Consider the following 10,175-nt stretch of genomic DNA (forward strand, 5'->3'; position numbering starts at 1 on the left):
TTCACTATAGTGGCTTGGCTTTTCCTGTGATTCTGTGTGGTCGTACAGTCGTACTCTTGAGTAGTAAAGTCGTGCTCATGGGATTAAAAGACTTTGCCTAAGAGTTTTATCACTTCTACTTAAACAGATGTCACTGATGCATGATTTGCACAACTGCTTCATGATTCAACTAACTCTGATACTCATCTAAAACATGGACAATTTTCGTTATACTCTGAACTGAATAATCTTTTATGATTAGTTGAAACCATAAGACACGAGGCGAGAAGTATGTACCGTTATACTGTACATATACCTTTCCCTCCCGCCCACCTCAAAGACGCCGACAAAATTAACGCGATAAACGATGGCACAGAACTTTACAGGCTCCATCAATCCAGATTAAGTCTAGTTGTGTGAGCAGCAGATCAGGTCTGGCCTTGAACTTTACGTCTGAGGGGAAAGGCTCAGTCTAGGTATGTTTGGTGTTTCAGCCAGGAAGTTATTGTTTGTTCGTGGTACAAACTCCCACCATCACTCTTATTCAAGCGTCGTGTCAGTTCGGTTTAAGTGTTGTGCCAGATGGTCAGCCGCTAGAGTGACCCACTGACACTGAGTGTGACATAATAGTGTCATCGTTGATGGTTCTCATCTTGGGGACAGAAGGCAACAGGGTAATGATATGCCAGCGTTACCATAACTTGATAGTCTCTGTCATTAGCATGATCATTCAGGCTATCAGGGATAGCGTGCGGACGACAGAGGTATGGGGACACTCATGTTCTGTTGAGAACTGTAATTTCCTCCATTTATCATTGCCACTGTGAATGGTTAAGTACAGTGGTAGTGTGTATATCGGAGAGGGTGTTATCATGGCTGCTCTTAACCCGTATTGACCGCTGGGAGGTAGCATAAGCCGCCTTCACACACCGGTTGGGTGTAGGCGTTGCGATTCTCATGTAATGTTCGTTTGACGTTCTCGCTGATGTATTACCCTCAGGCTCCATTGTTCCCACACGGCGTAATGTTATTTGTAATCAACTCGTGCTTGGTACACTAAAGTTTACAATGGTAATTCTTGATTCATGCATAATGTAAGCACGTTGGCCTACGGGACGCTGCCTCCAACAGCTTAACTGAGCAGAGGAGCAACATGACACATTGGTCTCAGACCCAGCTATGAGAAGAGACGCCCGAAACCATCATAAGGTATACGTAAAGTAAGGCAATGTCCCAGACCCAGCTGTGGAGGAAGGAGACCTCTGAAACCTTAGTGGGGTGGACGTGAGGTAAGTTAGGGTCAGTGACCCACCTGTTGGGATAGTAGACCAGCACAAACATACACAGTTACTCCAACACACTAGCATGACGACCTCAGACTGTTGCTAAAAATACACCAGAACATCTGCTGTATGTTTTTTTCCTACATATCTAATACATTCAGAATGATCCTATTGCATATGCATCCTACACTAAACGTGTGTCAATGTATTTTCTATCGAAGTTCTGCAGACAACCAGAACATTCATATATTCTGCTGCCTTGTATTGAACGAATTGGAAGATCACTTGTGTTGCAAAGCCTAGAAGGATATACTTAACTCTAGGTACACGAGAGAAGGTCCTTGTCACACCCAAGCACTGGGAGGGAGGTAGCATGAAGGCTTGCTTATATTGTCGCCTTTTATTGACCAGACTCAAGCATTACACACCTCTCAACCCTCATCCCCAGGTCAAGACGTGGGAGTTGTCGTGCCGTGGATCTGGGTGTGTGGTGCACAACGCGTCGCTGAGTTGGTATTCGCGAGTTGAGAACCAGTGACAGAACACCAGGTACACCAGGGGCCTGGTGCCCGTATCACAACTTATCATGAGGTGGGGGGGGGGGGGTTGTCTTTGGATGGCCAGGGTGGTCGTTCCCACCGTCGCTGTTGTTTCCTTCATTGGTCACCTGCGTCGTCGCCGTCCAGGGTAAGCCTCGCCAGGTCCTCGTCCTCAGCCCTTGCCTTCTGGGCCTTTGCCAGGACGATGACGAGTTCCGTCACACGAGCACTTCACTGGTGACGCAAGCACTAAGAGGCTCCGGTTCATCAGGTGTGTGTGTGTTTGGGGGGGGGGTATACTGACTTAAGGTCGTTACAAGTATATGACCACCAATGATTTTTTCATATAAATATATTTATTTTTTTTTTTTATTATACTTTGTCGCTGTCTCCCGCGTTTGCGAGGTAGCGCAAGGAAACAGACGAAAGAAATGGCCCCCCCCCCCCCATACACATGTATATACATACGTCCACACACGCAAATATACATACCTACACAGCTTTCCATGGTTTACCCCAGACGCTTCACATGCCTTGATTCAATCCACTGACAGCACGTCAACCCCGGTATACCACATCGCTCCAATTCACTCTATTCCTTGCCCTCCTTTCACCCTCCTGCATGTTCAGGCCCCGATCACACAAAATCTTTTTCACTCCATCTTTCCACCTCGAATTTGGTCTCCCTCTTCTCCTTGTTCCCTCCACCTCCGACACATATATCCTCTTGGTCAATCTTTCCTCACTCATCCTCTCCATGTGCCCAAACCACTTCAAAACACCCTCTTCTGCTCTCTCAACCACGCTCTTTTTATTTCCACACATCTCTCTTACCCTTACGTTACTCACTCGATCAAACCACCTCACACCACACATTGTCCTCAAACATCTCATTTCCAGCACATCTATCCTCCTGCGCACAACTCTATCCATAGCCCACGCCTCGCAACCATACAACATTGTTGGAACCACTATTCCTTCAAACATACCCATTTTTGCTTTCCGAGATAATGTTCTCGACTTCCACACATTCTTCAAGGCCCCCAGGATTTTCGCCCCCTCCCCCACCCTATGATCCACTTCCGCTTCCATGGTTCCATCCGCTGCCAGATCCACTCCCAGATATCTAAAACACTTCACTTCCTCCAGTTTTTCTCCATTCAAACTCACCTCCCAATTGACTTGACCCTCAACCCTACTGTACCTAATAACCTTGCTCTTATTCACATTTACTCTTAACTTTCTTCTTCCACACACTTTTCCAAACTCAGTCACCAGCTTCTGCAGTTTCTCACATGAATCAGCCATCAGCGCTGTATCATCAGCGAACAACAACTGACTCACTTCCCAAGCTCTCTCATCCCCAACAGACTTCATACTTGCCCCTCTTTCCAAGACTCTTGCATTTACCTCCCTAACAACCCCATCCATAAACAAATTAAACAACCATGGAGACATCACACACCCCTGCCGCAAACCTACATTCACTGAGAACCACTCACTTTCCTCTCTTCCTACACGTACACATGCCTTACATCCTCGATAAAAACTTTTCACTGCTTCTAACAACTTTCCTCCCACACCATATATTCTTAATACCTTCCACAGAGCATCTCTATCAACTCTATCATATGCCTTCTCCAGATCCATAAATGCTACATACAAATCCATTTGCTTTTCTAAGTATTTCTCACATACATTCTTCAAAGCAAACACCTGATCCACACATCCTCTACCACTTCTGAAACCACACTGCTCTTCCCCAATCTGATGCTCTGTACATGCCTTTACCCTCTCAATCAATACCCTCCCATATAATTTACCAGGAATACTCAACAAACCTATACCTCTGTAATTTGAGCACTCACTCTTATCCCCTTTGCCTTTGTACAATGGCACTATGCACGCATTCCGCCAATCCACAGGTATATATATATATATATATATATATATATATATATATATATATATATATATATATATATATATATATATATATATATATATACATACATACACTTGATCGCCGTTTCCTGAGTCAGCCAGACGACGTAGTTGAGAAAAGTTACCTTGAGCCAGCCTGTATCATCAGAGTACAGCCTCGTCGAGGAACCTCTCACTCCGGAGAAGTCCATGTGAATGCAGCATGAGAACCAACTCATGGCATGACTGTCACACACAACGGAGCTTCACCGTGAGCAGTGGTGTACAGGTATTAGCAGCAGGAGGAACACATACACTCACTACAGCGGCAGGTCTTCACCATGATCTGCAAGGTGATTACTGACAATGACCCATTATTATGCACGCAACAATGAAACAGTCAAATGTCAGTACAGCAAGTGACTGGAATTATGTGAGGTGTTCACCGGCTTATGATGGATATGTCTGGCGTGTGCAGTGTGGGAATGATGGCAAGAAGAATGTAGGAAAGTGTATGAAGAAATGATGAATAAATGTATACGACCTATAATACCTGCCACAAGTCTCCCCCAGATTTATAAAGCCATCATATAAGTTTCTTCTTTTTTCTTTTGGGTAAAATATTCTGCTTTACTCCTTCGTGCAGACGGCATATTGGATCCCTATACTGAAACATTGCCATGACAACCTTCCACTGTGGCCTCACTCTGACCTGCTGCCACTCCCGGGATGCATCACTAACATGAGAAAGCCAGGCCATCATTCCCCCTTCGCTAGCTTCACAAAACCACAAGCTACCAAACACTTTATAAAACCACAAGCTACCAAACACTTTATAAAACCACAAGCTACCAAACACTTTATAAAACCACAAGCTACCAAACACTTTATAAAACCACAAGCTACCAAACACTTTATAAAACCACAAGCTACCAAACACTTTATAAAACCACAAGCTACCAAACACTTTATAAAACCACAAGCTACCAAACACTTTATAAAACCATTACATCATTCTTGTCTTACACTTTAATTGCAGTTGATCATCAATCATGTACTGTATAAGAAGGCCTCATCATACTCTTCCTTCTACATCAATCATCTTGTGTATAAAGGAATGCTACAAGACTCTTCCTACTTCTTAATGCCATTCTCGGTCTCCAGGTACAGCCTAAGGCCGTGATAATTATCAGTCATGGGTAAGGTTTGACGTTCACTACATCACAAGACAACACATATCGTTTACGTATCTGTATCGTGCAGCAGACATGCTCCTGCTGCTGCTGCTGTAATGTGGCACAACAACTAGCTTCTCTAGTCTTTCAGTGTGAACAAAACTGAGGTCAGTTCGCGCCATGCTATGTGACATGGAGGATCCGTAGGCGCTTTAGGAGATCCCCAGACAGGTTCCTCTAGGATGCTCCTGTAGCTCAGACCTGCCACATCACACTGCATCATCCTCTCCGGCCAGACCTGCCTTCATCTATGTACTGTGTATCGTCCCCACAGCTATATCCTTCCCACATCAGGGTGCCACAGCATGCTTGGGTAAGGCTGTGCTGAAGTATATCACCACACACACATCAAAAGAAAAATTTTCATCAGAATGGTAGATACTGAAAGATGAATAATGCAAGATGAAGGCGAAGATATATTTACCTTGAGTACCGGCATAGAGCGAGGGACGGACCCCGCGGTGAGACACTTGAATATTCACATTACATTGATGAAGACGAGAAAGGTCAGACTTTAGACTGAAATGATGAGGAAGAACACCAGGAAATGATGACCTTCAGAGGCACGGGAACATAATATCTCCCCAGCAGACAGGTGTGAAAATTAGGAAATAATCGCTGAGTACCCTATCTGTACGGAATTATTAGTATTATTATAATTACTGTGAAACTGTCAAGCATGCGATGCTTCCGTCGGAAAGCTGTTGAGTTTCACTTCCTGATCCAGGCACATGTAGCGAGCACCTGCACTGCGGTTCAGTCTGCAAAGTAAAGCCTGTGGACTGATGGTGAGGCGGCACTAGTTCACACCGACCTCTCCTTCCAAGGGAACAGATAATCCCTCTTATTTTCCGCACTGTGGTGGAATACAAACACACCACCACCACAGCTCATCAGCAAACATCAGCGGTGAATTAGGCAGTCCACACTCTCGCGCGCACGCACGGGAAGCTTACGAAAGACCTCAGAAGGGGTTGGGGGGGGGGGGGATGACATCGTATATATGTTGGTGACAAGTTTGATTGTTGGTGTTACGGAAGCCATCCTCCTCACTGGTCTACATATCAAATGTATTAGTGTGTAATTCTGAGTTTCATGCTCAGGTTATCTTCACACGTTGATATATGTTGAATGTAGAAAGAGCGAGTACACAAACCACAAATAATACAGTAGTATGCAACCCACCAGCCATATTAAGTAACAGCAGACAAACACATCATCTTACAGTACACAAACCCCAAACTTGACAACTTTAGAGTACAGAAGGCACCAGCATACTACCTTGGAGGAACTAAGAGCCATAATACCTCACAGCAGACAACCCACCACTCATACTACCACATATCCAATATGATCATGACTCCAACACCTCACAGTAAAACCTGTGAATCGTGCAAGGCCTGAACAGTTACCATCTATCACATGACGAGAGAGAAGTTATAGAAGCAGTAGTACAAACATATGTAACTTAATAGATATTTGCTTTACATTGTAGATCCAGCATATGATTAAAAGAATTACTACTAAGTATTATTGTTACCACTGTAATCCTCTCGTCTTCCATCTGCAAAAGTAATCTTGTCATCATGGTTTTGTAAAGGTAATCTTGTCATCATGCTTTTGTAAAGGTAATCTCATTTTCCTTCAGCAGGAACAAGAAAATGCAGGAGTTTATGAGTAATTCGCTTACGAAGGAGTTTCCTAAGTGGATAAGACGATCAAAGATAATCTTGGAAACTCTCTTAAGGCAAATTGACGATTAGATGACGCAGCGGTCTGGGATCAATGTACTGATTACCTTGCTAATCACCGGATCTAGACTCTACAACAGTCTGAGAATATGAAGGACAAGACATTTTAATCTTAGAATAACAGTACATTCACCTGCGTCTTCTCTTCAAATGTTTGGATGCAGCAAGTCGGGATTTTCTCATACAAGTATCTGAGGTATAAAAAACATTTTATTATTATCATCAAGACATTTACGGTCTTTCTTGCCAGCACGTGAGCAGGAAATGACTCATTAATCTCTTTTATACAAACTGGAAATTGGATAAGTTACGTAGTAATTCAACACTTTCATCAATCGTACTTTACCTTACGATAAAAAGAATTTTTTTTGATCTCATTATGTCTCTTTTATACACAGGTAAAGGAAGGTGGGTAATACTAAATATTTTCATGTTTTCGTTTACGAGAGTGTGGAACGTTTAGTGCTCTGGCTGCAGGAGAGAGAGACTGACTGACTCCACTTGTGCCTAAGACAAGATTCTGCCACGAGGCAGGGCTATCGCGTAGCGCTCACCCACTCTACTGCTGTTCAGCAATTCTCTTGTTCTGTGCCGCCACGCACGCTGCATGATTATTGGTCTTAGGATCACCTGAGACAATTTTTAGTCATTTGCTTATGCCGTCTTTTACAGACGTCCGTCCTCCCTGCTTGTGCGTCTGTTTCACTTAGCAGAATATTGAAAATATCTCTGAATTCCTTTCATATTTTTGTGTGACATCTGCTGGTATATTTCCAAGATTCTTGTAGACGTGTGTTACATACGCATCGTAAAGTTTGTAGGTCATGACCAGTGCGTTCGGTTCCTTCAACTTTATGTCGCAGGTACATGAAACTGCCATGTGTCTTTCTCTTCTGCCTTCACCGACCTACCTCCAACCTCTCATGGCAGATCACATTCTTCTTTACCTCAATACTTCTTATAAAATGGTCCTGAATTCTTCTCAGTCCAGTGATATCAAGTGGTCCCGGCGGCGACGAGACATTAAAGTAATATTCAAGTCTGCCTCTCATGTATAGTGAACGTGATCATCAACAGACTCTCTCTTACTGAAACTCCTCATTATCCCTCCGCTCAACACACGAATCGTTACGAAGATATTTTCCTCAGTATTATCTCCAAAGTCTAGCTTGACGTACATTATCACTAAGGTCTTCCACTCTGTTTTACTTACGAATTACCTTTCGTGTTGTCCTCTTGTAAGGAATAGCGAGGTCGTACCTACGAATTGTAGGGGACGCCAAGTCTCAAATATGACCCCTAGAGTACGTCAAAGCCCAGGCACGACCCCTGGGACAGCAAGATCACAGGTGCGACCCCTGAGGCACTTGATGTCACATCTACGACCCCTGGGGAACGCCAGGTCATCGGTACGACCCTTAGGGCACACCAAGTCAGCAGATATGACACCTGGAGCACACCAAGTCAGAGGTCACATTCCTGTTGGTATTGTGAGTGCCGCTCTCGTTGATGACAGACATGACATTCTTGATCATAGTCAAGTTCACGTTACGTCCCGTGCATCCTGATCATGCTGGGACCACTGCTGACGACGAGGGTCATGCTGATCTTGCTGTACATAATGCTGATATAGAGGCACTATTGACGACTGTCATTGTTGATGTTTGAAGCTGCGTTGATTAAGACGCAGTTCCCCGTCACTGATTTTTTTTTTTTTTATCAAAGGTCAACATTAGATAACATATTCTATTTCAAAAGCGTAAACCAAGCGTATCCGTACGACATGACGACGACGTGCTGCACGGTACACAATTTACGACATCTTCCTAACCCAAGGTTGTACAACCATTTGTACGTACGTATGTTCTTTCTGGCCCCCAACCTTAAGCATATATATACATATATATATATATATATATATATATATATATATATATATATATATATATATATATATATATATATATATACATATATAAAGCCTCGAGTTGCAAAGTGTGTAATAAAAGAAAGTGACTACTCCACGGTGATACAGGCCGGGTATCATAGTAGATGAACAACAAGGAAATAACCTGATAACTGTCTTACAACATGTTGTTATGCCTCAGGTAAGATGGCTGTCTCAGTGTTCGCCAGGTGAAGGTTTTCCCTGAGGTGTTGAGGTAAATGCTGGGCACGTCGTGTTGCTCTCGGGGTAAGGCAAGGGCGAAGCTGGCACGGTAATGGGGAAGGAGGAGGGCCAGTGGGAAGGGAGAGAGAACCCCATGATGGAGGGAAGGAGGTAACCTGGCGAGATGGAAAGCTAGGTGGAAGGAGAGAGACGTTCCTCCTCCTACTACTTGTGTATGCTGGAGGACGGCATGTCTGGCTGGAGGTCCCGGCCAGCACACTCCTTCCTGACCCCTCCTGCATGGCTGATGATGGCTGGCTGACTTCTCCTGCATGGCTGATGATGGCTGGCTGACCCCTCCTGCATGGCTGATGATGGCTGGCTGACCCCTCCTGCATGGCTGATGATGGCTGGCTGACCCCTCCTGCATGGCTGATGATGGCTGGCTGACCCTTCCTGCATGGCTGATGATGGCTGGCTGACCCCTCCTGCATGGCTGATGGCTGGCTGGCTGGCTGAACCTCCTGCATGGCTGATGATGGCTGGCTGACCCCTCCTGCATGGCTGATGATGGCTGGCTGACCCTTCCTGCATGGCTGATGATGGCTGGCTGACCCTTCCTGCATGCCTGATGATGGCTGGCTGACCCCTCCTGCATGGCTGATGATGGCTGGCTGACCCTTCCTGCATGGCTGATGATGGCTGGCTGACCCCTCCTGCATGGCTGATGGCTGGCTGGCTGGCTGACCCCTCCTGCATGGCTGATGATGGCTGGCTGACCCCTCCAGCATGGCTGATGATGGCTGGCTGACCCCTCCTGCATGGCTGACGGCTGCCACACAAGATGAGGATCCTGAATAGAAAGCGTGTGTCATGCATACGTACAGCCTCATGGACTAACTCACATGTGCGCCTCATACCGACAGTCATGCAGACACACAGAAAGTATACAGACATGAGGGCCAGACGTACTCTCAGCTCGCGGAGATGTGCACTTGTTTCTTCCTTCCTGACGCAGACTTGTGTCCACCAAGCTATTCCTGAAATTCTGGCAGAATGTCCTTTGATGATGCTCAACAACTTTCGTCACCAAATCTGAAACAATGTAAACATGTTCTTGAAGGAGTGGTGAGTTGGAACGGCCTTCTACTTTACTGTACTGTCTCCATCTATAGTAGCGGGTAGGGAGGGCCCTCTGCATTACTGTCCTGTCTCCATCTACACTGCTGTCCTGTGTCCACCTATAATGATGAGTGGGAAGGAGCCTTCTTAGAAGGCTTTACTATCCGTCTCCATCCATACAGATTAGGAACGTAAGATATTATCATTGTCTTTCAGCAGATAATCTCATCAAA

The sequence above is a fragment of the Panulirus ornatus genome, chromosome 15, assembly GCF_036320965.1.
Source record: "Panulirus ornatus isolate Po-2019 chromosome 15, ASM3632096v1, whole genome shotgun sequence".
Lineage (NCBI taxonomy): Eukaryota > Metazoa > Arthropoda > Malacostraca > Decapoda > Palinuridae > Panulirus > Panulirus ornatus.